This window comes from Triturus cristatus, chromosome 5_2, assembly GCF_964204655.1.
Source record: "Triturus cristatus chromosome 5_2, aTriCri1.1, whole genome shotgun sequence".
Taxonomy (NCBI): Eukaryota; Metazoa; Chordata; class Amphibia; order Caudata; family Salamandridae; genus Triturus; species Triturus cristatus.
Genome location: NC_140588.1, coordinates 252,501,894 through 252,529,260, shown reverse-complemented (window position 1 = coordinate 252,529,260; position 27,367 = coordinate 252,501,894).

Genomic DNA, 27,367 nt, shown 5'->3' with positions numbered 1-27,367 from the left:
GTACTATGGCTCTCTCCTGAAGTCCCAGAGTAAGCTAGGCGTATTCCTCGATCACTCATGGCTTACACTTACAATTCAGGAGCAAGCCAAGAAGAGTACTGCAAGTGTAAAGTTACAGTAGAGTTCCTGTAAACCTGGCCAACTATTTACCTACTATAAAACACAAGAGTTTAATGGAATTTGGCACCTTACGTACAGTGCCATATACGTTTGACCTTCAGCAGAAAGACAAGTCATACTCAATTAGACTGACACACGGGATCCAGCAGGCAGAGAAGCAGGAAGACAAGGAAACAGACAGGAAGAGGTACAGCAAGCCAAAAGACAGAAAGATGAGTAGAAAAGATTGCCAGAAGGGCTTTCAGAAAAACAGAAACTTCGTACACTCAGATTAGTTACAACAACCGCCGACAGCGTTCTAGATCAAATGCTGAGTGCTCGTTTGGCAATTACAATTCCTGTGCCGCAATTATGACCAATTTCCCAGTTCCAGTTGTAAAATATAGAGACATTTCAAACTTGTAAAAAATTATATGCATTCTTGATAGTCTATTTCTGTGTCCATATAAATCCTGCTCTGATGGAGCTGTAAACCAGAAGGTGACCATGTCAGCTTTCTCCGATGCAATAATGAATAGAAGCATGCAATAAAAATGAAAGTATTTTCCCTCATCATTTATTGTTCACATAAAGATCTCTCAGACTGCTGGGGTCCAGCAAAGTACTAAATGCCAAATGAAGTTTTATAGCAGCTGTTTTACTAGTGCATGCTAACCAGTCTAGAAAAATGAGCCTGTAAATTTCGCAGCTACATTATGGTGTCATACATTTTTTTTTTGCAACCCCCTTGCATAAGCAAGTCTAAAACGCGGGGAGGTAAGATATACTGTTAATGTTTTAGCTGATACTGTTGGAGTGATAAAAATCATTAAAATAATGGACCGACTCTAACACGTGCTTGCAATAATTCACGGAAGCTACTGAATAAACACATTGCTTGATTTATATTTCAATTTAGAAAGCATGTACAGTAAAATCCAGCTTGAAATGCCGCTAATATTTTGTGGCTTCAATGTGGTTACATATTCGCGGCATCGGAGGTTTTAGAATAGCTTTAATTCTTTCGTTAATGCAGCGGTATATTTGTGGCTTGTCCGACAGGTTTTAAGACCTGGATGAAGGCATACAGTTAAAAGCAGAAATACGATGGCAGCAACAAGGAGGAGCGTAAAACAGCAAAATAGCTGAATCATGAACGTGATTATTAAAATTAAAAAAAGGAAAGGGCAAATACACTGGACAGCTAGCCAAAGTTGTTTTTCTTTTAACTTTGGTCAGAGCAATAACGCAACATGAATCAGGCGTAATTCACGTGGCCATTCGTACTGCCATTAGGAAAAATCGAGAAGTGCAAATACAATATTTACATTAAGCAACCAGGGAGAAAAATAAATTTTGCACTGACAGGTGCACAGTCCAATTTTTACCTTATCAGTTTTTTCCTAGTCCGTTGTGCAAATATCAGTATAAAATTGCTCTATGAACGTTTAAATTCTTATGTTCTCTTCCTGTTTCGAATCTACGGGCCTTATTACAATTTCAGCGATCCAAAGGACCGCCAAACCTGTGGTGGCGGTCTGCCGGCCGCCGGACTGGCGATTTGCCAGTTGCATTAGGACTGTGGCAGTTGGACTGCTACAGGATAGCTGCAGTCGCCAGGAATCCACGAACCCGTGCAGCGGTCTGAGGCCCCTAATATGCTGGTGGTGCTGCTGAGGCACCACCAAGCATTTGAGAAGTTTCGCCTGTGGTCTTTGAAGCATTGTCGCTACCTAATCGCCAGCAGGAGACCGAGGCTGAACTTCAGGCCCCAGGTTGCATCGGGGCACCAGCGAGACTGACGGACACTCCCCCAAGCCAGCGGGGCTACTTGTGCTGCTCGCGCCTCCCGCTTCGCGGGAGACGCTTCGCGGGAGACGCTTCGCCTGTGGTCTTTGAAGCATTGTCGCTACCTAATCCCCAGCAGGAGACCGAGGCTGAATTTCAGGCTCCAGGTTGCATCGGGGCACCAGCGAGACTGACGGACACTCCCCCAAGCCAGCGGGGCTACTTGTGCTGCTCGCGCCTCCCGCTTCGTGGGAGACGCTTCGCCTGTGGTCTTTGAATCATTGTCGCTACCTAATCGCCAGCAGGAGACCGAGGCTGAACTTCAGGCCCCAGGTTGCATCGGGGCACCAGCGAGACTGACGGACACTCCCCCAAGCCAGCGGGGCTACTTGTGCTGCTCGCGCCTCCCGCTTCGCGGGAGACGCTTCACCTGTGGTCTTTGAAGCATTGTCGCTACCTAATCGCCAGCAGGAGACCGAGGCTGAACTTCAGGCCCCAGGTTGCATCGGGGCACCAGCGAGACTGACGGACACTCCCCCAAGCCAGCGGGGCTACTTGTGCTGCTCGCGCCTCCCGCTTCGCGGGAGACGCTTCGCGGGAGATGCTTCGCCTGTGGTCTTTGAAGCATTGTCGCTACCTAATCGCCAGCAGGAGTCCGAGGCTGAACTTCAGGCCCCAGGTTGCATCGGGGCACCAGCGAGACTGACGGACACTCCCCCAAGCCAGCGGGGCTACTTGTGCTGCTCGCGCCTCCCGCTTCGCCTGTGGTCTTTGAAGCATTGTCTCTACCTAATCGCCAGCAGGAGACCGAGGCTGAACTTCAGGCCCCAGGTTGCATCGGGGCACCACGAGACTGACAGACACTCCCCCAAGCCAGCGGGGCTACTTGTGCTGCTCGCGCCTCCCGCTTCGCGGGAGATGCTTCACCTGTGGTCTTTGAAGCATTGTCGCTACCTAATCGCCAGCAGGAGACCGAGGCTGAACTTCAGGCCCCAGGTTGCATCGGGGCACCAGCGAGACTGACGGACACTCCCCCAAACCAAACTGAGAAAGGTTAAATTTGATCCACCTATTCGTATTCGGGGCTGTACACACCTTTACTAATTTTCTTGTCTTTCGTTATTGGTTATATATCACTAGTCGTTTTTAATCTTTGTTTTGTGCCCATACCGATTGCGTATTAATTGCTCCGTTATATTATAGCTACTCGCCTAAGTAAACGTAGGCAATCCTTGGTGGGGGGCTCTGTTAGGGGGACATTAGACCATTTCATCACCAGAGCTGCCACCGTGCTAGAGCAAGAAATAGCCATTACAGAGCGCCGTCTGTCTTTGGACCCTATCTATCACAAACGCTCGTCCTTAGGCCGCATTCAGCACGTCCTTTCACCCCCGATCCCTAACACGGGCCACGACCTTGTACAGGACGTCGGCTCCTCTCCGCAGTTACATGATTTAATAGATATACCGGCTACCTCAAAGGTTAATAACACACACACTCCAAATACACAATCAATAACGGACACTTCCTTCGAGGAATTGATTACAATTCATACTGTAAAAAATAAAACGAGAAAGGCAGTAAGAAACAAACCTATCGCTCCCAAGCCCCTAGTAAAAAAATCTTCGCGCCAGAAAAAAGGGACGAAAGATGCCCATACCGAGTCTCTTAAAGTTATTTCTCAAACCCCGTTGGTTTCCTCACCCGCAAAGTCCGTAGAAGCCTGCACACAGCCACTTACATCGCTTTCTCCTAACTCATTGGCCGACATAGAGCACCTGGTAAAATCTTTACTTTTACCTCTGGTGGAGAGGGTAAAAAACATCGCAGCACAGTTAACATCTTTGGAGGCATCAAATGCCCTAATTATTGTATCAAATAGGGAACTGAACGCTCGCCTGTTAAAAAATCCCATCCCCGATGCTGGGCCTCCTTCACTCAATCAAAAAGCAAACCAGGCTATTCCATCGGTCAGTACGGAGAACACACATGCTCTTATGCCCATAGTAGAGAAAAGAATTACAGGTGAAAGGGACGCTAGAGGTGATCAACCTTATAACCCTGTAGAGCCCCTTTGCAACAATGTCAATTCGCAGCCACCCTCGATTAATAGGACGGGAACGACTTACCACATCGACCTGCCCCCAGAAGCAGCTCCCTATGTAGTGACACTCACTGGTGTCCCGGAGCTTGCCCCGGGTAAAATAGAGAGACATCAGGAACTCAATAATAAGGTAGTACATTGGTTGAGCCAAAACAGGCCACTTCCCGCCGATATTAACGGCGAAATACTCCATGTGAGAAGATTGAGTTGGTTGGGATCTAGACCTAAGGATATCCAGGGAGACGTAATTATTATTAACTTTAGGGACCGTAGGGCATTACCTCATATAGTGGACTGGTATTCCGCAAGAAGGGGCGTGGGTATCTCGACGCACGACCGAAGCTACTTTCATCCCCGCTCCCTCTTGCTAAACCCCTCAAAATCACATTTATTAACCAGGACCCAAACAGAGGCCCACCACTTCACTCTTCCCACCTTCAATCGATTTGCCACTCTTTCTGGTCTGGATGATTTAGATTGACTCCCAAATCTTGAGATTGTGGTAGGTAATTCCTCTAACACGAGTCCCTTGCAGATCATCTTGGACACTGATCATCTTTACCCAATGAAAAACACTACAAACCTCGGTAAGCTCGAGACGAAGTCAACTCATGCCACCGATTGTCACTCTTCACCCCCTGAATCTGATAGCCCAATTGGTAGCTTAACATCCAACTCCTTTCCAACCCAATATCCAACGAGAGATATCTTACCTCCATTAATTCCCCCTCCATTTCAGGAAATTTCTGAGATCTTGAATGACGCTGTGAACAGTAAAATCTGTAAAAAAAACCCTCACTGGGAGACAGTCTATTGTCTTGGAACGTGGCAGGTCTACTTGACAAACTGACTGACCCCCCTATGGGTTCAAATTGTTTCCCGACACAGTATCATTTGCTTGCAGGAAACCTGGACCATCACTGAACTCCATCTTTTAGGGTACAGGACCTTACATACTCCAGCTTCTCCTAGTCCACACGGTAGAAGTAAGGGGGGGCTCTCGACATACATTTCCGTGGAATGTGGATTAAAACCAGCAAACTTTATAGGGACCGAAAACTATCAGATTATTACTCTAACAGGTGGACCCTCTAAATATATCATTCTGGTTAATCTTTATAATAACATTCCAAGTCCCCGTTATGATTTGGTTCTCAATGGGTTAAAGGTTGACCTAACAAAAATAGAGAACCAGCTTAAAACTGACATGCTGATCATTTGGGTGGGCGACTTCAACTGCCCCTTGTGCCCATTGAGTAACAAAGGCACCTGTGGAATGGATACTGCTAGCGACGACTCCTCTACCCATTTTTTGCACACTAAATTAGGAGACCTCTTAAACGGTCTAACATCTCATTTTAATCCATTTTATGTAAATGAGCTGTGTCTTCCACCAAAGTGTTTTAAACCAACTTACAATGGGAGAGGTTGTCACACCACAATCGATTATACCCTGATATCCTCAAGGTATTCAGGGATTATACTCGACTGGGAGACCCTTGATACTGCTATTAGCGACCATTATCCTATTGTGGTGACTTTAAAATTAACCCTGCACGTTAATCCCAATGTAAGGAAGAATCCCTCTTATACCCCGCCACTTAAGCTGGGAAATACTACTGGGCTCTATTTAAAATGGGACAAAGCAGTCCCCTCTGCCTTTCTTAACTCATTGGTCAAGAACACCTACGAGCATATACAGATATGCTTGTCAACAATAGAAAATCCCCAGGCAATCAGCCATTCTTTCTCCATAATCTCGTTGGAGATCAAAAGATTACTTGCACGAGCTCCCAGGAAAACCCCATCGTGCAGTCAAGGCTGGTTTGATAGGACTTGCACTAAAGCTCTGAAATTTTTAAAAACTGCGCTAAATTCTAATCCGAGAAATCAGATAGAATTACGGCAAACCAGACAAAATTATCGTGCAGTCTGTCTGGCCAGGAAAAACCAGCTGAAATCAGAGGCCTGGCAAGCCCTGCAGGATGCCTCTACTAAAAGGGATAATACCGCCTTTTGGAGGGCAGTTAATGCACCTTTCTTGCGATGCTCCCAGCCCCCAAAGATGGACTTAGCCATAACAGCCGAAACCTGGGTTAAACACTTTAGCACTTTATATAATCCATCAGATTCCATAGAACAGATGAGCGCGCGGGAAAGTCACCCCAATCCTCAGACTGAGTCACATATTTCTAGTCTTTTTCCCCTGAACATCTCTTTTGACTGCGGAGAGGTACTCGTGGCACTAAAAGAAAGCCCTTCTGGGAAGGCCCCCGGTCCGGACTGCGTACCAATAGATGTTTTTAAATCACAACTTGACTTGTGGGCTCCTTTGCTTACTAATGTCTTGAATTCCCTGAATGCCATAGGCTTCATTTCCACCTGGCCTGAGGCGGTCGTAGTCCCGATTTTTTAAAAAGGCGACAGGAATAATCCCTCCAATTACCTCCCAATCTCACTGCTCGATTCCCTAATGAAGGTCGCAGGTTGAATCATTTTAAATAGAATCCATGATTGGATAAGCGACCAAGACATCATCTCCAATCTACAATATGGTTTCAGACAGGGCAAAGGTACCATCGAGCAAGGCCTGAACCTGACCCTTATAATTGCCAAATACACCCAGGCAAAAAAGGGAAACCTTTTCGTAACCTTTGTAGATCTCAGTTCCGCATTTGACTGCGTTGACCATGAGCTGCTCTGGGAATCTCTTGTAGAGATTGGACTAGAACCTTCCATTCTTGCATTCATTAAAGAGCTTTACAGGGGAGCATCAGCCCGTGTCAGATACGGTAGAAGTGGAGAATGTTCTGACAGGTTTTATATTAGGAGAGGTGTAAGACAGGGATGCATATTAGCCCCCTTACTTTTCACCCTCTACATAAATTCTGTCGGCCACTATCTAAACAGAACTTACCACGACTACCCTATTAATGGCAAATCTATACCCATACTTCTTTATGTGGATGACGCAGCAATAATGTCACAGACCCGCATAGGGCTACAAAGGGCAGTTGATGAATTTACCGATTTTATGTCACGGAAAGTATTAAATGTTAATGCCTCTAAAACCTTTACCATGTCTTGCGGCCTAGGGATTGGAAAAAAACAATGTTCCATCTTTTTAAAAGGCAGAAAATTGGATAGTATTGACAGGTTTCCATATCTGGGCATTATTTTCGATAAGAGGGGCACCTGGCGGGCTGCTACCCAAGCCAGGGGCATTGCGTTTTCTAAAGCTACAGGTGCGCTGACCAACTTCTCCAAAAAGCTGGGGGGACGTCCGATTAACCCCTTATTACAGATCTACCGGGCCAAGTGTATTTCGACTGTCACTTATGGATCTGGGATCTGGGGAATCGAGCACGCTGATCAAATTCAACGTTCCGAGAACTTGTTTTTGCGCTACCTCCTGGCCGTCCCAGGTGGTACATCAACCTACGTGGTGCACAATGAACTTGGCCTTACGCATATTGTGGACATCATAAACTCTTCCCCTATTATCTTATGGCACAAAGTTTGGACCAACCAAGAGACACTTTTTAACAGGGAAATTATCACAGATTGCCTTAGACTGAATGAGGTTAATAACATCAAGTGGCTGAATTTTGTAAGAAACTTGTCTTCCGACTTAGGGCATCCCGAATTTTTCTCTGAACCCTCAACTCTGAACAAAATATCGAGAGTTACATTAAAACGACTAGTCTTAAGTCATCTGACTAGCCGTCGTTGGGCATCCGAAAAACATAAGAGCACGGTAGTGGATTACCAACATTCCACTACAACCGAAGGGATTCAGCAATATCTATTCTTAATACCATCACCTTTTATTCGTATGCTCGTGACTCGTTTCCGCACTGATACCTTCTTCAGACTATTAACATTTCCCAATCAAAATTGTTGGTCCAGCGACCTGGATAAATGCCCTTGTGATGGTCTGTCAACACAATCCAATATTCACTGTATATATTCTGTAGGTACTATCAACTACCGAGGGCTACCTTTTTGAAACCTCTGCTCAAATCATGGGGACTACAATCCTGTAGAGCGGCTTATTATAAATTAAAAACATTGGACACTCCTTTAGCTATGGCCGCTGTCTCCTCTTACTTAAAAGCGATTGTGAGAGTGAGGGCATCAATGCAGCCTTAGACGATATACGATTTAATGTTTGTTGTGTACCGTTATTTTAAATGACTCTGTGATAGCTGCCAAACAATTGTGATTATCCCCAGTGTACTCTTTTTAATGTTTTGATGACCCTTTGTGGTATTTTATTACTGAATTGTTATTGATTCTTTTTTAAATTTATTTGTGTGTACTTTTATGATATTGTTTTTACATATCGAATAAAGTTTGCAATTGATTGATTGATTGAGAAGTTTCCTCATTGCTGCACTTTGTGAGAAGGTGGCCTGATATATGCTGTCCACTAGTTCTAGTCGGCACCTTGTATCAGTCCAAACAACCCCTTATGGTGAATGGTTAAAGACAACCTTGATTGAAAGCTATGCTAGTGGTGGCTATGGAGAGCAGCCTTCAGGCTAAGTCTTGAAGGAATGTAAAGCAGCTTGTTTTACCAGTCTATAATCTCTTGAATGATCAAATGAAAGGACAACCACACCAGGTATATATTAAAAATATATGTATTTAAGATAGAACACACCCCTCTAGTCTCTTTATGAGACTGGAGTTTCAAGTACTTAGTTTACAAGTTAGCAATCATCAGTAATAGCACAAATACACGTTTGGGCCCTAGGGGCGTACCAAACTATATACCAAAAAAGTGGTATAAGAACCACGACTGGGTTAGACACAAGGTCTAGAGCCTGTAGAATCGATGGGACCCCAAGGAACCACCCAAGGTAGTGACACAGGGGAACCCACAGGGACTGTATGCAGTGTGTACCCGTTAGCTTCTATGGGCAATGTCGCGGTTGGAAATTTAAAGATTAGGGACACTTAGAATCGAGTCAGGACCAAACCCACGGGAGCACCGGTGTACTCGAGTTACCTCACCCAGGGATGCCGGGTGCATAGGTGTCTTTTGCTGTCGGGTTGCATCGTCGATTTCAATGGAAGCCTGCAAAGAACTGCTGGTGCCGTGAAGAGGAGAAGTGCCCGAAGAGATCCAAGCCTGGATCTAGGATGGAAGGAACCTGAAAGCAGAGGGGACAGAGTCTGGTTCACTATCCAGTGACCAAAGGCAGGATGGACCAATGCCCACAGATGTCGGGTGCTTCAGGTGAGTTGATGTGTGTCTTGACTCTTCAGCCACGAGGTCCCGGAGGCATCGACAAAGTCCATGAGCCGGATTTGAGCTGTCCCATAAAGTCTGTCGAGTGCTGCGGCACAAGCGACCAGATTGGACCCAACAAGCCTTGGCAACGGCAAGTCACAGGAATTCAGAGAAAGGACTGCGGCGCAGACCAGCAAGGTCTGAGGGACTCACCCAGCGAGGGTAAGTCAGGGCACGTCTAGGGCAACCAGAAAAGCCCAAGTAGAAGAGGAGTTGCCTTCGTGGGGACCTACTAGCCAATGGGCTAGCGATCGGGAAGGAGCCTTGAGCGGTCGCACTTGAAACTGGCCCACGGGTCACTCATGGAGTGGAGGCCAGCAATCTTCAGTGCAGGAGGTGCTCAAGGCTGGGGCTACACAGAGACCAAAGCACAACTTCGAGGAAGTCCCAGAAGATAGTGTTGCTGCAAAAGTTCATGGTGTCCATGGGTCATGGTTCCACGTCACCCACGATAGCCACGGGCTTCAGCTTTGCTGTATACTCAGGGTAGCCTCGGGGAAGTCTGGAAATCTACCTCTGGTGATACAAAGACTTCGGCGTCCGGTGGGAGCTTCAGCGATGCAGACCGGTCAGTTGCTTCTTTGGTGCCTGCCAAGCAGGGCAGTCACTCTTTGACCCCAAGGGAGATTTCTTCCATCTTCTAGTCGAAATAGAAAGTCGAAAGTCCAGGATATATGTTGCAGAGTTTTGTCCAGGGTAATCTAAAGTCACGAGGACTGGGTTCCCATACTTATACTAAGTTTGGGGGTTGGTCATACTCTAGGGACCCACCTATGGGAGGGTTTGGAAAGAGGGGTGGTTAGACCCATTTCCTTTGTCCAGTTTCGGCCAGAGCAGGGGCAGGTAGCCCCTGCAACCGGTTTGAACTGGACTATGCACAGGGACACCAAGTGTGCCCCCAGTGCAGGACTTCAAAGCACCAGAGAGTGCTCCCGCCCAGCCCCAATACACATCTGCCTGTCTGGGGAGGTGGTTACACCTCCCTTTGACAGGAAACCTATTGTCCAGGCCTCCCCGGCCAGAGTTTCGGTCAGCAGCAGGAGGTCAGACCCGTGTCTGTGGCAGAGGCATCCATTTTGTGAAGCCAGGGCTCAGGAAAGTCCTACCGGGTTAGACCAGTGTGAACATGTCTCTCCCTCTAGAAGGGTGGAATGCTACCCCCGCCACCAGAACTGGCGGAGGGCAGTATTCCAAAGCATATGACACCAAACACAATATGTTTTAATGCAGATATCCCAAAGTTAGTATTTACCGCGAGGTTATAATGCACTTAAGAGTATATGGTATGGCTGTATCTCAGAACAGCCATAAGGAAGTATTTCCGAAAGCTGCAGAGGGGCTCAGCTCATGCTTGGGCACCCTCTCACACAAAACCAAGCACTCTGCCTTCAGGATTGTCAAGGCCTGCCATAGGAGTGGCTTATAGGTTTATATGTGTCTGAATGTATATGTGGATATAGGTAGCCTATACCACTGTAAGGGGTGCAAGCACACCCTTACCCAAGCTGCAGTAGCAGACCTGTGGTGCCATTTTGGAGTGCTTCCCAGGGGTGGCATAATACATGCTTCAGCCCCTGGTAGGTCTCTGAGGTACCTATGCCCTAGGTACATAGTATACCATATACTAGGGGCTTATAAGGCACTTCAGAATCCAATTAGAAATGTACCTAATGTACATGGAAACCATTTTACAGAGAAAGCAGATAGACTGGGGCCCTGAATAGCAGGAACCCAGTCCAGCTAAGTCATAAACCAGCAAAACACCAGGAAAAAAAGTGGGGGCAACCGTATAGTCAGATTCCACCTTCCTACACACTTTTCGTGGCAGTGAGGAAACAAAGGTTGTGTCTATGCACATGGGGTGCATGCAGGGGGGCACATGGTGTGCCCAATTCTCTGCATTCACCCTTTTCTACTTGCTTGTAATGAAATGCACAACATTGTGCCTTTCGGCACCATGCATTGGCGTTCCCATTGCGGTGCCTATTTCAAAGGCACCACCATGGGAACGTCAAATAACTGCCCGCCAGTGAATTAAAAAGTCGTAGTCTGGCAGGCTGTCTAATTATGGCTTTGGCTGTGTGAGAGTGGGTTGCTTGTTTGGTGACCTGCTCCTGCACCAATAAAGTCATAAAAAAAACCATGTAGGAACGTTCTGCCAGACCATGAGTTTTCTCCTGGTCTGCCGGGCGGTTGTTGGCATTCCCAGGGTGGGGCCTGTGAAATAGCCTTGAGACCACCGTACCAACCCCAGGGATCTCTGATCCTTGGCATTTGCGATGGTCCCAGGGTGGCATGACCCCCCTGGTCATAATAGGATGGTCAGAAAACCGCCACTGCCGTGAGCCCACGAGACTGGCGCTCCATGCATCACCAGACTTGTAATAGGCAGAGACGTTTTGAGGTATGGGCAAAGTGGGCTCTGGCCCAGGGCCCCACCATTTCAGGGGGGCCCCTGATAGAACCAGCCTTGCCTTGATGACCTTGAGTAATGAGTAAACATATTGTTTTAAATATTGTTTCCTATAATTTTTTTAATGTGGGTGATGTGTGAGAGTTTATAATAGATATTTTGCAGAGACATTTTTTTATGATTCATGCAACATCCTAAAAAAGTTCTTTTAGACCAAAACAGGATCTTAGATATGAGAAATGGGAGGGTGTCACATAGATTATTTGCAGTAATATCAGTGAGTTGCTTCTGTGTTCAAATATTGAAAACACACGGCACTATCTCTGAATATTAGCTGTAAACACATTTAGATTTTGGACAAGTGTGGCTGTGCACTATCAGTTTCCTGGCCAAGGACGGCATGAAAGAGTCTGTAGTATCTTACGGGTTTTATGACAGAACCCATTTGGTTCCTACCAGACTCTTTAGAGCTGTGACATGGGTGTTAGAGCGGGATAATCAAAATGAGGTATGCAGTTTCAATTGAAAGAGCTTTTAATCATAACAAAGGAAACCAGCAAATAAAATAATTTTTTGGGCTCCTATAGTTATTTTTAATACACATTTTTCAAATCTACTCACCTCCATTCACACACTTCACCACACCCCATGCTCCACATCTGCAAAAAGAAAAGAACTCGGGCAAGGAGCCCCTTCACAGGGCCCGTTGGGCATTGCAGTGACCACCTGTTAGAAATGGGATCTCTGGTTGGCTAAGGATTGCGCCAGAACCAGGCAGAGACCACTACTCTTGTCAGGGCAATGGAGTTACACGACAAAGATAACCCCTGCTTGCCCCCTTGGTAGCTTGGCACGAGCAGTCAGCCTTATCCCGGTGGCAATGTGTAAAGCGTTTGCGCAACACACACAGCAACAACATACTAGGCACACCACCAAAGGAACTCCACACAAAGTTATATCAAAAATAGCCTTTGTATTATCATAGAACACATTAGAATAGTAATCACACAATATACACTGTGCCAACTGGCACTGGTCAATATTTACAGGGGATTATCTACACATGACAGGGCCACTTGGACCACTGTCAGAATCATCACTTAGTAAAGATAATAAATGTAGACATATACTAAACTTAGAACACAACCAGGAATTACTGCCAACACTATAGTCAGCATCATCCTGTAACATAATCATATCATGCAAGTATCACATTAGGCGAGAAATATATTCTGCGCTAACCTCATAAGCCTAAACATATTAGACCATAACCTCCTAAGCATAACTCACATTAGGAAATACTCTTACAAACATAAACCGCAGTAGGGAATAAATCATACCTAAACCACAGTAGAGAATAACTCAAACATAACACAGTATGAAAAACCTCATAATCATAAAAAGACATTTAGAGGCATAAATCAGGCTGCATAAATCATAGTATATAAATTAAATTTCCTAGCACCACATAATCACCTTAGGGCCTGGCGCCCTATAAACCTAATAGTCCCCCTAGCCAACTGGCCATCTCAAAAAGGGCTCAAATTCCCTATGTCCAAAAGTCAGGGCGGGCTGCCAATGCAGCAGAAGTCAGGGGTGCGCAATTGCGCAGACCTAAACGTTGCAGCTGGCACTAAGTGCTGCGTAGCTGTGAAAGTACTGAGGCAGAGGAGTGCATCTCACTCCTAACTCAAAACATGCCCCCAAAGAAAGAATGGCCTAAACGGTGCAGCTGGCACTAATTGCTGCGCAGTTGTAAATGAGGGAAAGGCGTGGGCACTCAATCTGCCCTTTGATTCAATATGCAAAATGTAGCAGCTGCTCTCTACCAAGCGGGGCAGCTGTACGACTGGCAAAACTGGTAGGGACACGGGGAAAAGCATGGGCCCATCTGGGCCCTCTATAACAAGTATGCCACCAAACTGGTAATGGCACAGGGAAAAGCAAGGGCCCCACTGGGCCCTCTATAACAATTAGGCTGCCAAACTGGTAGGGGCACGGGATAAAAGCATGGGCCCCTCTGGTCCCTCTCTAACAATTGTGCCAGCAATGTTGGAGCGGCCTGCTCTCCTGGCGGGACCGCTCAGCCTCTGTGCCTCAACAACAAAGGGCCATCACTAACCGGCTCTCAGGAAGGCACCCCCACTCACCGGGGTCTGCTGGACTCCTCCTGTCTCCTCTTTGGGCGGCCGCGGGGCTCCCCTTTCCTCCCGGAAGCCCGAACTGCATTGCGCTGCCTCTCTCGCTCTTCTCGTGGCAGGCGGGACTCAGCACACCATGCGGGGCCCTCTCCGGACTTGGGAGCCCCGCAGATCAGCCGGGCTATGATGGGCAGCCTCCCGCCAGCCGGTCACTTCCGCTACTTCACCCGGGCCCCCTCCTGGGCCCCGGGACTTTGACATGGAGCCTGCGAGGCTCCGGGACTTTACACATGCGGGGCTTTCCTTTCATCCCGGAAGCCCCGCCCATGGACAGGCACAACCTTTCCTGACTTCCGGGTCGCGCTAAGCAGCGGCCCGGAGAAGGTTTCTTTAGCGGTTCGGGCCGCGGCGGTGATTTTCACAAGTAGAACACGGGGTGGGCACCCTTATTAAAAATAAACTTAAAGCGCCATGTGGGGTGGGCACCCACTATCTAAATATCAAAATAAGTGGGCTGGGCTCCCGCCATTTAAATAAAAGTGAATGCGGCATAAAAGCGGGGTGGGCACCAGCGAAATACAGAAAAATGCGGGGTGGGCACCTGCCAAAGTAGGCATAATGGGGGAATCCCTATGATGGGGGTTCCCTCACCAAGGGCTGCAGCTCAGCGCTGTGCAGTCCCATAGGCTCTCCTCCTTTGGGGGGAAATAAATTTAAGTGTGCCAAGTGCGCAAACAAGCTGCATATAGCCCTGAACATCTGGGACTGTAAAAAGAAGAGGAAAAGGGTCCCAAAAGTCCTTTTAGGCATCAAGGGGCAATGCAGGGCCCAGGGAGGCAAGCCCTCATGGCAGTTCCCCCCTGGGCCCCAGCAGCAGCACACCCTGGCGGGAACAGCACTCCAGGACTGAACATTTTCATGGGGTCACAGCCCCTATATTTATACTTCAAAATCCCTTTGTGTCACAGCACAGGGCTTGGGGGGGATTTGGAGCACTTTGTTTTGCCCAGCTCCTCTCCCCTTTGTCAGGTGGGGGCTCAGTGATCAGACTCACCACAGGGGGCAGAGCCAGCATTGTGGAGGGAAGGCACAGCCCTATTCAGGTCCCAGGTGCAACTCCTCCCTCCCATCTAGATGCAGATCTCTCTATTCACCACTGGGCTGACTCACCCTGTCTCCTGGAGCCACCCACACCTCTCAGCTCCTGTCACTCACAAACCAGACATGCAATTCAGGCAGGCAGACACAGAGCATACAGAAATGCCAAAGTGGCATTTCTCCACCAGTCAACACAAATCTGCGCACACCATTGCGCAGCATTTATTCTCACGAGTTTATACATACTAAACTCGCCCCTGTACTTCTCTCATACCAGGAATTACCATGGACACACATATCTCCCATGCATTCATATAGGAGGGCAGGCCAATCTCACCACACGCACTCAGAGTGAGCACACATTTTACACTGGACCGCCAATACCAGGTCACATTAAAGGAAAAAAGTTTAGGGGTGAACCTGCCAAAAAGGGCCAAGCTTGAAACCCCTTGGGGTGTGTGAGGGCTCTTGCGCCTAAAGGAGCACTCCCCCTCTTTCACTCCCCCTCTTTCAACCCACAGAAATGTGAGGAAAATGTGTTTTTGTTTTACTAAGTTTGAGGTTTGCAAGGGATTTTACGTCTCAGAACCTGGTGAGAGACACACAAGTCACCTCATCCTGGATTTCCCGTAATTGTATAGTTTTAAAATATGTGCAAGTTTACTAGGTTTCCCTTGGTGCCGGCTTCGCACAAAATCAACAGCTAGGCACATTGTGAAAAAATTGATTGGGGGCTATTGCCCCTATATGCCCCCAACGGGGGCAGAAAGCCTGTGGCTATTTTATTTGGGGGGGAAATTTGTATGCCCATTCAGGGCATCCCCCACCCCTAAGTATACACAAGCCAGCTTAATTAGTGGCACCTAGTGGGCTCATTGCCCCACTGGGGTGTTAGATCACAGAATATTGCCCCCATCTGCCTCCAGGTGGTGCATAAAGTCTATGGCATGTTTGAGGTGTGGGGTCATTGGCATTCCCATTCTGGGCACCCCCCATCCCTATGTACAAAAAACAAAAAACAAATCCCTGGTGCCTAGTGGGCTTCCTGCCCCCCTAGGGGGCATATCAGGGGCTATTGCTCCCATCTGCCTCATGGGGGGGTAGAAAGACTTTGGCATTTTTGAGGGGGAGAGGGTGAGGGCAGTGGCATTCTCATTTTGGGCAGCCCCCCCCCCCTGAATTACAAAAAAAAATCCCTGGTGTCTAGGGTGCTTTTTGCCCACCCCCTCCCCCGGGGGGCAGATTGGGGGCTACTGTCCCATCAGCCCCCGGGGGGGCAGAAAGACTGAATGCACCCATTTTTAAATAGGGGATCAAAGGCCCTTGCCCAAGGGGCTGCTCCCCTCTCCCTGATGTCTAGTGGGTGAATCCCTGCTTGGGTATTGCCCTCCTGCGACGATCCCCAAGCAGGGATCCATTAGGGAGGAGTACCATTGGAAAGGGGAGATTCTTCCCTTTCCAATGATACCTCTCCAGTGTGTTTCTATGCACGGGGTCTGATATAGCCCTACGAGTACCGAAATAGTGAAACTGATACTTTGTGTATTGAAGTCAGCAACTGGAGCTGCATGAGAATTTGTAACTTTGTCCTCAAGGCCTAGAGACAGTTGGAGTCCTCTTAAGGCATATGTGCTGCTTCAATCCACCTGCAGAGATGAGGCTTTGGCCGCTATGATGTGAAGCGACGAGAAGTGTCGTAGGATACTGACAGCAATACTGTGGATATGATGTCATATTTGCTGTTCCTTTTAGCCAGTCTTGTTGCTTAATAGGGACATGGGGCCTCAGTGTAATGATTCTGCTGTAATTAATTACCATTACATAAAAATGGGATAACCCACAAATCCGAAGAACCTGGGTAAGGTGCAATACATAAAAACAATGGTCCTGTGGGACATCAAGGATAGGCTAAATTAACTAACATATCCTGATTCAATTAAAATGAACCCAAATCATCTATCTAGAGGATAGGGGTAAGTATTATAAGTGAAGAGTACACAGAAATTACATCACACAAAACGAAATACTTTTATATGCATAAAATGTAGGTTGTATTGATAATCAACAGTATAATTATGGTAAATAGCCATTACAATGCAGCTGCTACCGCCATAGTCTTTACCACAGATGAGTTACAGCGCATGTTGCGTTACCATGCATAGACTTTACCACACATTTTTTTACAACGCATATGCCTTTATCATGCATGTCTTTACAACATAATAACCTTGCAAAGGTATGAAGGTAAGGGCATCTACGTGGTACTGGTGATAAGGGCATATGCGTGGTAAAGGCTATCAGCATCATTAGAAGAAACAGAGAGACCCTTCCGCTTTCTCTCTATGACCTGCACTGCGCCTCAGAAGATCTGCCTTGTTGTTGTGGTGAGGTAAGGGGAATTGGGCCTGAGGTGGGGGGCATGGTTTTAGGGCTTTCGGATGAGGGTGCTTTAGTTTTTAGGGACTGGGATCCAGAGGGAGATCACGCCAGGGTCCAGTTTTAGGGTTCAGGCCAAGAACCCAGTATTTTTTAAAAGAGCTATGGTCTTAGGGGTGGGGTTGCATCAGGGATCCAGGTTTAGGGCTCTATATTATAAACTCAAAATTTGTGAATACACTCATGTGATGCAAATGGTTGAGGCCTTGATCAATGTAGAAATGCACCAAATAAAAACATTATGAACTGGATGCTGACCCTTACCTGAATAGACCTTGCTACCTGACCGTTGCCCGGTGGAGCTACCCTGATAGCTATAGGGGAGATGGGCTGTGAATTCCCTCCTCGGCCGTCACCTACCCAGCCGGACATTGGGCAGACCTTCCTTCGTCTCTCCTGCCGTTATCTCCCTCCTTCCACCTACACCCTTACCCCTATCCGCCCTATTTATCCTTCCTCCATACTATTTAAATGTGTTTCGCATAACTGATGTAAACTGTAACTGTTTTTAACTGTGTAATAATGTGATTCCTAACGTAAAGTGCTCTGATACCCACGGTTCTAGCCAGCGCTTCTAATAACTTGTAGTAACTGATGTAACGTGTAACTGATGTAATTTTGTAATTTCTGTGGAACCTTATGTAAAGCGCTCTGATACCACCGGGTCTAGCCAGCGCTATATAAAACTCTCAAAATAAATAAATAAAATAAATAACAGTTCTAGTCTTAAATCAATTAAATCGAAAGTGCATGAAAACGAACTCTTTAACAGAACTAGTGGTCACTCAATTTGTGTTATCTGTACTAACTCTCTCTTTAGTATTCTGAAAGCACAAAAAGAACCTTTCAGTGGTAAGATTGAAATACTCTGGTCAAATATTGGACTTGATTCACAAAGGTAAACTTGCCCCCATTAGGGACAGAAAGATAGTACTTGTAAATGCCCTTTTTGAATTCCCAATGTGGAAAACTTAGAAGTTTGGTCTAAGTTTAGACAAAGCGTCTACATTTACCTTTGTGAATCGGGCCCAAAGTGTTTTCAACTCTCAGATTGGCTTTGCTTTTGACACTAGTGAAGGGGCATATGACAACTTTCAATAAGCTCAACCCAGTACAGTGGTCAATTCTTAAGGAAATAGTTTCATTAATGACTGGATATTTGGCAATAGACTGGGTCCAGCTCACAGGCTGGAACTTTTATGCTTTGTACCCAGTGAGAATGCCTCGGGTTGTTTTTTACAATTCAACTCTGGTCAATATACCTTTGTAGTGGCCTGAGAGAAAGAGGGGTTAACAACAATCTTAAGATACAGTGGGTCATATGTACAAGGAGTTAACGCCACCGTAGTGTCAATTGTTTGACTTTACGGTGGCTTTTTTTTAATCGCCATATGTACAAGTTGCAGCTAACCGTGGTTAGCGACAGTTTACTGGCGAAATCGTCTGTTTTTCTGATCGCCACTTCTTTTAGCGATAGCTAACGAAAATAAAATGAACGCTTGGTCCTGTGATACGTTCCAAAAACAGCTGCTAAGGCCTGTTAGCAGCTAGTTTTCAAGACCAGAAAAAAGGTGGTCTTAAAAATGGAGATAAAAAACAGGACATAAGAGAGAGTAGCCGAGAGCGACATTTGCTAACCTACTGATGCCATGGAGGTACTACTCATGCAGCTTGGAGCACCAAGGGGCATATTAACAAGCCAGGCGATAAAATTATCGCCGCTTTAGTGGCAGAAAACTGCCGCTAAAGCGGCGATAATGGGCTTAATAATATGCGCTATGGGAATTCCAATTGAAGCCCATGTTAGACGTCCTTCACATTTAACATGGGCTTCAATTGGAATTCCATAGGGCATATTATCAAGCCCATTATCGCCGTTTTAGCTGCAGTTTTCTGCCGCTAAAGCGGCGATAATTTTATCGCCTGGCTTGGTAATATGCCCCCAAGAAACCACAACAACCATCCCCACCGTTCCCGCCCCCAGGACCACCATGGAGGCAGCGCCAAAGAAGACAGCTGGTCTGTCATCAATGCATCACCCTGATAGCTCTAACGCTAAAGGATATGATAGCCCACTACAGGCGGGAAAGGTCCTCAATCCTTCGGATACTGACCTAGATAGCTCCCAGGCTGCAGGCGCCAACACAGCGTAGCATCAACATCGCTCTGCAGAAAAAGCTACTGGCAGTGTTGTACATGTTGACCTCTGGTACCTTCGAACCAACCACTGCCAGAGTTGGGGGAGTCTCCCCGTCACCCATTTCAAGGTTCCTCCCAAGTGTCTTGGATGCCATGATCAGCCAGACGCCACAGCACCTATGCTTCCCCAACAATGCACAATAACAGATTGACACCAATCAAGGCTTTTATGCCATTGCTAGCTTTCCGCACATGTTGGGGCAATTGACTGCACCCATGTCCCACTTGTGGCCTCTGCGGACACTGCACACATCTACTGGAACAGAAAGCACACAGACTCCATGAACGTGCAGGCAATCGTGGACCACCGGGGCTTGTTCACCAATGTCGTTGCCAAGTTTCCAGGGAGTGTGTGCATGAGTCCTACATCTTCCGGCAGTCCTTAATCAACCAGCGGTTTGAGAACGGCACATATGGAAATGGACTGCTTGTTGGAAAGTACTAACTGAACACACCACACACCTCAAGTCCACAATCATGTAGCTCACAAATGTGAGGATGCACATGTAGCAAATGCCATACAACATGCCTTGTAACATGTACACCTACCATACAAAAGAACCCAAGGGACTGCAGTCATTAGGGATAGCCATGTGAACAAATTTTCAGCAAAGGTCCTGCCCCGCCATCACACATCTGCAAATGCTGGGAGAGGTGGGAACCAAGTAGGTGTGATGGAGGGTCAGGACCTATGAGGAAAGTGTGAACATAAGCCCAAGTCTGGTGGTGGCGTTCTGCATATTCTGAAGCTTGTGGAGCAGAGACTTTTTCATGCCGGCAAGAAGGGCGTTTTTGTAGCCCAGTCTGCTGTTAATGAGTGTGTGGGTGACTGTCTTTCTTGAATCAGGGATCCATTTGAAGCTCTTACGCAGGACTCGGAGGATGTTGAAGTAGCTGGAGGCAATGGTGGTGACCTGTCTGTTCATGGAGAGGGAGGAGTTAAGTACGATGCCCAGATCTCTGGCAGGCTCCGCAGGGGTCGGGGGCTGCCAAGGGCGGTGGACCACCAGATTTTGTTCCATGTCTCTGGGTGGTTTTGGGGATAGGACTTCTATCCTCTCCACACTGAGTTTCATGCAGCTGTTGCTCATCCAGGTCACAACTTCCTTCATTCCTTCCTGGAAGTTGAGTCTGGTGGTGGTGGGCTCCTGGGTGTTGTCGGCATAGGATACCATGCTGAGGCTGTGCTGTTGGACGATGGCGGTGAGGGGGGCCATGTGGATGTTGAAGAGGGTTCGGCTGAGCAATGATCCCTGGGGCACTCCACAGTTGATTTTCGTGGGTTCGGTGAGGAAGGGAGGCAGTCTAATCCTTTGGCTTCTGCTGGTGAGGAACGATCGGATACAGTCGAGGGTGGTTCCTTGTATGCCGGCGTCATATAGTCTGACTGCTAGTGTGCGATGGGAGACAGTGAGGAATGCTGCTGACAGGTCACGTAGAATAGGGGCTGCAGTGTGGCCTTGGTCGAGGAGGATGCTGATGTCATCAGTGTCGGCAAGTAGGCTGGTCTTGGTGCTCTGGTTGCCGCGGAATCTGGATTGAGACGGGTCCCAGATGCCGTTGTCCGTGGCTTAGCTGTGGGGCTTGGTGAATTCCTGGATGACGTTGAAAAGGTCTTTGGAGTTGGTGGAGTTGGTGACGATTTTGATGGGGATGAAGGTCCTTTTAGTGGTACAGATGCGTTAATGGAATTTCATCATGGCGTTCTTGTAGGTGGTAAAGTTTACGGGTGTCTTGCTGTTTCTCCAGTTCTTCTCCAGGCATCTGCACATACGTCTGTATTCTTAGAGGGCAGTGGTGAATGAGGCAGATTTTCTAGTGCGCTGTCTGTCAGAGTTGCGTAGCGGGGTAAGTTTGTCTGTGCAGCTGGAGATCCATGTGTGGAATTCCCTGGCATCGTGGGTGGCGTCGGGTGCAGCAGTGGGGGTGTTTGGGTTGAGGGTGGATTTCAGCTGCTCCTCAGTGACTCTGCTACAGTTCCTTTGTGGGGTACGGGTTGTGGGTTTTGCCAGCTTCAGTCTGTTGCTGAGGAAGTGCAGGCAATGGTGGTTGGTCCATTGGTGTTGCGAGGTGTGGCTGAAGCGTATGCTTATTCCTTCTGCAAAGATGGGGTTGAGGGTGTTTCCTGCCTTGTGGATCAGTGCGGTGAAGAGTTGTTTCAGTCCCATGTTGGTGACCATTTTGCCAGAGGGTAGTGGAGTTGGGGTCCTTGGTGTTGTTGAGGTGGAACTTCAGGTCTCCGATGAGTGTGTAGTTCATGGAGGCGATGGCGTGTGGTGCGATGAGGTTGGTGATGGTGTTCGCTAAGTGTTCCAGGTGTCGGGGGGTCTGTAGGTGAGTGTGCCACAGAGTGTGGAGTTGGGGCTGGTCTGGACCTGGAAGTGCAGGTCTTCGGCAGCGGGTAAGGTGTCACTGGAGGTGGGGAGGCAGAGGGAGTTTTTGTGCGCGATGGTGAGGACTCCTCACGGGTGGTTGGGGTTGTACTCCCTCTGGATCTTGTATCCACCCGGGATTGCAATGGTGATATCAGGGGCGGAGGAGGTGGTGGTGGTCCAGGTGTCTGTAAAGAAGGCGATGTCAGGTGAGAGTGTGTACCGGAGGTTCCATCTTTCCACGGCATGTCTGTGCAAGGAGCACACGGTGAGGATAATGCATCTTAGGGAATTGGCGGTGTTGGCGGCTGTGGAGGTGGTGAAGGTCTGGCGACAGTAGCGGCAGTAGAACTAGCAGTGGGTCGTGTTCAGTGTGGCCTGTAGGTAGTTGTACTTTCTTTCAGGGTTGAGTGCAAGGATGGCGGATGAGTCGAAGTGGTAGATGTTAGGAGAACCAGGGTCCCCTGCGCTATTCGGGGACGGGTCGCGAACGGGCGCAGACGGCTTGCCTTTGGCACGCCTTTGTTGCCCCAGTGGCACAAACCCCCAGCTGCCGCCATCAATTAGGGTAGGGGGAAGGGACGAGCAGCTGGGAGGCAATGTAATTTGCATTGATGCTGGTCAATTGTCTGAAGCTACACATGACAAAACTGAATTACCAAAGTATCACAAATCCCACACACCAAAATAGAAACTTTGCAAACACAGCAGGCACAAATACTAATGGACACATCTCTCCATTATATGTCACAGGTGATCAATGATATGCACTCTCTCCATGGCTGACGACACCCCTCAGAGCCACAAAAACCCAGGCACACAGACTGTACAATGTTGCCCTTGGAAGAACCAGGTCTATTGTGGAGAGAACATTTGGCGTGCTTAAGTCACGGTTTCAGTGCCTCGACATCTAAGGCGGCAGACTGCTGTACAGCCCTGGACTAGTGTGCAAGATCATGGTGCCATGTTGTGTGTTGCACAACATATGTGTCCGCATCAATGCGCCATGGATTGAAGTGCTGGATGAACCAGACAATCCTGAGGATAACCATTAAGACAAGACTGATGCTTCACACACCCCAGCTTCTGCTGCAGGAATAGCACGAAGGGACAGAATTATCAATCATTTCTTCACTTAATCACGTCAAAATATGACATCCCTTTTTTCTTTTCTTTGCAAAACACACATAAGCATCGTTTGTGCAATAAAACATCCCAACACCAAAACCTTGTGTGCATGTTCATCATCTGCATAAGTACATCTATCTGACAAGTGAAAGTTAAACATTGTGCGGTTAGTAAGGGTGAATTTAAAGTTTGTGGGTGTATTTTGGGGTCAGATTTGCATTTTAGGGTATGATTTGAGCTCAGAGATTAATTTTAGGGTGTGTTTTTGGCTCAGAGATGAATTTCAGGATGTGTTTTGGGGTCAGAAGGAAATTTAATCAAATACTGTTCATCTGAGGAACAACTTGCACTGAGGGTCCACATTTTTTCTGCCTTAACGCTAATGCGACAATTTTTTCATACCCGTGAGGGAAAATATTAGCTAAATACATGTGACAGCTCAGAATATTAAAGCTAAAGACAATTTGCGTGCAGAATTTCACCGCATAGTCAAAAACGGGCAGCAAACACATGGGAAGTGATGTCAGCATGCATCCTGTTGCCTGGAGAGTACTGTGCACTTTCACTTTCCCTTTTGAGCACACTTCTTGTGACTGTTGAGAGTGTTGGAGGTGTTTGGTGTTGTGTGCTGGTGATTTTGGATTGTTGTTGTGTCCTGTGAACTATCCCTAGTGTCCCTGTGAAGTCCTGTGTACATTTTCTTTGCGTCTTGTACTAAATCTTGTCAGGTGTTCGTCCAAGGGGTAATTTACATTCTTAATAGTTCTTTGGGTATATATTAGGGTTTTATTTTTTAGAGTGGGTTTAGGTGTGTGCTGGGAGATGGTGGGTGTGGGTAGGGATGGCAGGATGTCAGAGGGAGCATTGGGCGGCTTCCTCTGGCTAGTGAAGTAATACCTGCCCTTGATGATTGAAAGTAGGGGTCGGATCCTGCAGGGATATGACGTACGTACGTGGAAGGTGTGGTGGGAGCATGCGAGGAGCCAGATGCTGCGGGTCTTCAGTGTGGACAGGACTGTCCGACAACAGAAGCACCGATGGCATGATTGCGTGGGCTGTGAGGGTGACATGTTGGACCACCTGGGAGTCTTCAATGGCCAACAATGTGGTAAGTACAACCTCAAAATAGTTAAATGAACACTTTTGTCACAAATAAAAAATGCTGTATGTAACACAATGGGGTATATGTACAAGAAAGTGGCTAAGTGAGGCATTAGACGTCATGCATTCATGCCTCACTTTGCCTCTTCAGAATCGCAATGCTGCCCCATGTTTACAAGCGTATGGTGCAGGCTTGCGTTTCTCCCTGCGCTGGGCACAACAATTAGCAGTGTATTGCCAATGCTGGCACCCTTGCACTATACTGCAAGGGTCTCTGCATGCAGGGCAAAGAATGTTCATATACAGGAAGGGTGACCTTACTGTACATAAACAATCCAAGGCATTTTGCTTATTCCGTGTGTGCTTGACAAGGCAGCACACATGGAAAAAGCAAAAAGGATGAGGAATAATGCTTTTCTCCTAATTTTGCTTAGTTAGGATCAGATTTTCCCTGACCTTTACAATTGGCGCTGCCTCCTATGTATGCTGCCCTTGTACCTATGTTTTATGTAACGTATGAGATATGAAAAATTTGACATCTATCATAGGACATCTCCAGAGTGTCATACACCATCAAAAGTTGTGACGTATCCTTGTGCGATCTGCAGCGATGCTATTGTCTACAGAGCATGGAGAACATGATGTTGTTGGGAGAAACGGGGCCTTGGGAATATGTCACACAAGTCATCTGTGCAAAATGTGCAAATGTGCAAGCATGAATGTCTTGTTTGGTCTAATTCTGCATTATCATGTCTTGTGGGAATAACAGGCAAACTAGACACACTCATGTATGCAACATGAACTGCAACAGTAAAGTTACAGAGCATTGACATTGATGGTGATGAATTGGATGATGAATACGACAGGTGTGAATTTACGTCTGTTACCAACACACGTTTCATTTCATGTTTCACAGCTGGTTGTCCACTCATCACAAAGGGGGGATATCGATGCCTTCAGGGACCCAAACACCACTGGTGAGTTCACCCATTAAATAATGTAATTGTGAGATGTGATGAATGTCTGGGTCAAATCATGTACTTAGTTGTATGCAGTATGGGAGTGTATCACATTTACCTTGCCTCCAGTGTGATGGTGTTCCGTGGAAGTGTGAAGGGTGTACAAATCAGTAAGTGAAGATGGAGCAATGCATATGTCCGGATGTAACTTTGCACATCCCCAGTCTGTGATACCCATGCAAGAAATATCAATGGATTCTGTCACTACAGCACATGCATGTGGATTACAGAGTGTACAAACAGGAGAGGAGACATGTGAGTGGTGTTGGTGATGAGTATGACCAGACATGGATGCATGTACATCCTTGACTGAGATGACTGTGCAAGTGGGCCAGATCATGCACAAGGAGGTAGTGTTTTTCAGGCCGTGTGGGCTCAGACACAGGTCTGCACAGTACTATTGTAGGTATGCTGCATACCAGCTTCCCCAAAGTTGCAGGGTGTACCTTTAAGCCAAGGCTACCAATGGCATGTTCCCCAACCACCTAGCAAAGATGGCCCTATGTATGTATTTGACATGTTTAGACAGTACAATGGTGTTGTCAAGCTGTCTCCTTGGGCTCATTCCCCTGTAAGACTCAGGGTCAAATGTTCAAACCCCTCTTGCCGAATATGTGACATTACCCCGCATGCATTTAACACGCATGCTTTTACTCTGCAGTCTTTACTCCACAATACTGTTACCTTGGGGAATGCTTTGTATCAGTTTGTGGTGTACAGTCCTGAGTTGTAAAAATTGGAGTGGAGTAAAGAATTTCACCACCACTACGTCACCTATTGTGAAGTTGTGGTTGTGAGAGGGGCTGCACCTCATGTACAAGTCAGTGTTCAGCCACCTAACGTTGTTTTTCCATGTCTGCTGCTTGATGCAGTACAAATGAAAGTGACAGTAGGGCTTTTCCAGGATTGTTCGTGTGCAGGAAGGGACACCTTCCTACACATAAACAAGCCTCCCCTGCACACAGACACCCTTGCACTCTTGTGCAAGGGTGCCTGTGTTGGCGCAGAGTTGTTTAACTTCATGCCATCGCCGGCGGACACGCAGGGCTGCACCAGAATATTGTACATATGGTGCAGCCCTGTGTTGCAGAAGTGAAGGAGCGAGGCCCTACACCCGGGGTGCTAATGCCTCTCCCATCCAATTGCTTGTACATGTCCCCCTAAGTCAGGGTATGTGACAGCCCCATCATTTGACACTGACAGTGTCACTGGGTTCTGACATTACATGCCACATGCCATGCACTGTCATGTCAGTGTCTCCAGCATGTTGTAACTGATCCTTGATTCTATATTGCATTGTCCATGTCACTTTCAAACTTCACAATCTTTTGTTAGAGTGTAGGCTCCCATATTTCACTGACCATCTGTTTCTGAGTTAAATGGAGAACATTGACATAGTCATCAGGACTCACATTTTGTCATTGCTCTTATTTGACAGATAACATGTCGCCAGAGTAGGACCACGCGTTCCAGGTCAGGAAGGACCAGTATCTTCACATACGCAGGGTGGCCAAGGGAAACCGCAACATGGCCAGGAGGCATCAAGCTGACCTGGCAGCTGGGAGGTGGAAATCGATGCCCGATGTAGTCCTCCGACACAGGCAGAGTGACACACAGGCCATACCTGGCACCTCTGGCGACAGGCATGGGTCCCAATGTGGACAGGGATCTGCACATCCCCCTGAAACACCACAGAGACAAGCTGCTGCATCAGGATCCTGCACACAATCTGGTGCCCCCTCACAGCCTCCCAGACAAGGGACAATGCCAGCTGCAGCATCAGATGAGGTTGTACCATTTACCATGTGGGACTGTCACACAATCATGGACATGAACATCAGAGTGGCACATATAGAACGTGAATTGGCGGAGCATACCACCCACCTGCAGGATATTAAGCCTGCCCTGGCTCTCCCATTTTGAGCTTTCCGATGGAGACCCATCCCCCTTTTCTCTGTCCCCTCAATTTTATTTATTATTATTAGTTAGTGATAGGTAAGTTTTTTAAGAATTAGGTAGTGTAGTTGCAGTGTAGGACTACGTAGTGTTAGATTTTCACATAGTTTTAGTTGTTTATTCTCTTGTAGTATTTGGGTATAAGTTTCATTTTCCTTTGGGTGGGGGGTGGATGTATTTATTGTTATAATTTTGTTTTCCAAAAATTAATAAA